Source organism: Cupressus sempervirens, chromosome 8 (genome assembly GCF_028749045.1).
Source record: "Cupressus sempervirens isolate cs-2001-9-10 chromosome 8, ASM2874904v1, whole genome shotgun sequence".
Classification (NCBI taxonomy): Eukaryota; Viridiplantae; Streptophyta; class Pinopsida; order Cupressales; family Cupressaceae; genus Cupressus; species Cupressus sempervirens.
This window is the reverse complement of record NC_143125.1, coordinates 575,825,801-575,828,688: the sequence shown is the minus strand read 5'-3', so window position 1 is coordinate 575,828,688 and position 2,888 is coordinate 575,825,801. Positions and strand designations below refer to the sequence as shown.

At 36.9% G+C, this 2,888-nt stretch overlaps 1 pseudogene; it reads left to right on the top strand.

Moving 5' to 3' along the window:
- The first annotated feature begins 1,330 nt into the window (after nucleotides 1–1,330).
- LOC149543716 (C4-beta,C20-epoxidase pseudogene) lies at nucleotides 1,331–2,475 on the top strand (annotated as a pseudogene).
- Nucleotides 2,476–2,888: the final 413 nt, after the last annotated feature.

Genomic DNA, 2,888 nt, shown 5'->3' with positions numbered 1-2,888 from the left:
TCTAACATATTAAAACCACTAATGACACACAATCTAGTTATAAAATTACACTATATCGAAACCTATTAATATGGTCATCTAATTATCACATATGACCACATATTATCCTCCACGATAAAAGATAGATTGATCTAACATATTTATAAGTGAACATAAGCAGAATGAAACAACTAGTCCATTGTAGGTGTGGAGATCATAATTAGTGAATAATATAAGAAAACATAACCACATACCACATCAAGTACTAATATATGATGGATAATCCAACCTAGAAGAGATTAGGAACACATAACAATGTATTTGGGATGTCCTAACAACATTACCTTGGATGTCATTGTAAGACATGTTAATTTTGTAGTCCGCATTCTTATTATTATAATTAATTAGTGGCATAGATAAGAAAAATACAGAAGCTCAATAAATTTTGAAATATTGTTATCCATAAGATATAGTCCATTTATATCATGGTCAATGCCTACTAGATAGTCCAAATATTACCTAACTCTATCAAGACAATGATGATAATACTACTAGAAACTATAGATACCATTTGCACAATGGTACAATAGAATATAGTTGTAACCTTAAGAAACATTAACATACTACATACTCCATTTCATATAAAATTAGTAATCGTCTTATAATAACAAAGCATATTAACTCTTCTATAAACAAAAAATGATATCGATCACTGTAAAGCATATTTCCGATTGCATAAAGTACACCCTCTGCGTATAATATCCTCATGACACGATAATATAGCATATATCTAAATCAGATAGAGATAAAATATAAGATACGTTAATGAACCAGAAGATTAAAAAATAATAACGGAACTTAAAATTGAATCAAATTTCTGAAACCAGTAATGGACGAAGAGCACGGCAAAGACTAGGGCAAACCATGAGAACGTGTGGAAATTACAATGCATCATTGCGGGCAGGCCTAGACTCTCGATCCATCCGATGCATTATTGCTTCTCAAACTCCGTCGCAGCAACGAAAATACAAGGAAAACTGGTTATACAGTCGTCAATATCAATGAGGCTTTAACTCTTATGAGCACTACTTGACAATGTTTTATGCGACGTATACGAACATTCCTACTTTGAATCCATCATTTCTTCGATATAAAAGTCCACTCCATCTGGAATTCGTCCGTTTACTGTAGAAAGGATTTCAATTATGGAGGTGGGAATCATTTTCTAGGTAATGTCCAAGCTAGACCAAAATAGGACTCCTCTTGAAAACCTTTTTTGATGCAAGGAAGTTGATTGTGAAGAGATAATACACTGCCCATTGTTCTCCTCTGCTATTGCGGCAACAACAAAATGCCTTTGGCTGTTGAATCCATTGTTTCCGAAGTGGTTCTCCCTATAGTGGACATTTCAAAATTTCCACTAAACTTAGATGCCAAAGAACCGAACCATATACAATATCACCCGGAGCTCGTTAAACTCAGAAAGGCCTGCGAAGAATGGGGGTTTTTCCAAATTGTCAATCATGGAATTCCAGTAGATCTTCTGCAGAAGGCTGAGAATGGTAGCCGAAGTTTATTGTCCATGCCTACGGAGGTCAAAGACAAAGCCTCCTGTTGTAAGCCATTCGATACTTACTACCGGAATCAAAATACAAAGTATCAGTCCTTTAACATTCGAGACTGTACCAGTCCAGGTGCATTTGAGCAAATGCATGCAAAGCTTTGCGACGAAGAGAACCCCAATTTGTGGTATGTCATTCATGTTTCACTTTCCTCCTATTGCTTCTTCATTCGGCTATAGCTAATTGTTTGTATTCCTGCAGTGAGGCGATGGCAGAGTACGCTTCGTGTGCCTCGGATCTTGCACAAAAAGTCATCAAGGTGATTCTGGCAAGCCTGGGATTGGATGTACTGGTTTTCCACAAGAACTACTTCGAAAACTGCCTAAAAGTATTGCGTATAAACGGTTATTCATTGGAAAACATGTCTCCTGGGGATGAGGTGCTCCTCCCGCATACAGATTCGGCTTGTCTCACAATTCTTTACCAGGATGATGTTGGTGGGCTTCAGATTCAGTCTCGGGAGGGAGAGTGGTTTAACATCAAACCGCTCCCTCATTCATTTGTCATCAATCTGGGTGACTCACTTAAGGTACTAAGTTTTCTCATGAGCGCCTACAATTTTAATTCTATCTTGTAAAGTTAGGATCTGATGAGATTTTGCATTGAGTGGTGGATATGTTTGCAGGCGTGGACAAATGGGCGATACCGCAGCGCAGAGTATCGCGTTGTATGTAAGGGTTGTAAAGACCGAATGTCCATTGCATTTTTCGCTTTATTTCCGGAGGAGACGGAAATCTGGGCGCCTGAAGAGCTTGTAGACGATAACAATCCAAGGCGTTACAAGCCTTTTGTGTACTCACGTTTCATGCTTGAGAAGATGAGTAATAGAGAATGTAAAGACAAATCAGCGTTCGAACGATTTGCGGCTGTATAAAGAGTTTTGCCTTTGAGCAGTGTCGCGGCACTGCAAATGCATTCATGTTGCTTATTGTGTGATGGTGTTTAGCAGCCAAGTTTAAAGGTTGTTCTATTTAAATAAAGGAATTTTCCAGTGACTATGTAACAAGGAAGCCAAATATAATTTTCAATACTTAATTTATATTATTAAGACATCTCTATTTTCATCAAGACGCTTCCATAATGAAATGCAACAGATGCTTGAAGTCGAATCATCATTATAAGTATTATTATTAGTGTTTTAAGCTGGTGCACAATTTCATGTTCGTGTTTAGTGACAATAGTCTAGCATACATTTGGATTCATGTCTTCCAATTCAAAAATATGACGACTATGTATTCTACAGATTATGTCCTTTTCTTGTAATTGTCTTGATGAAGAATAAATGTT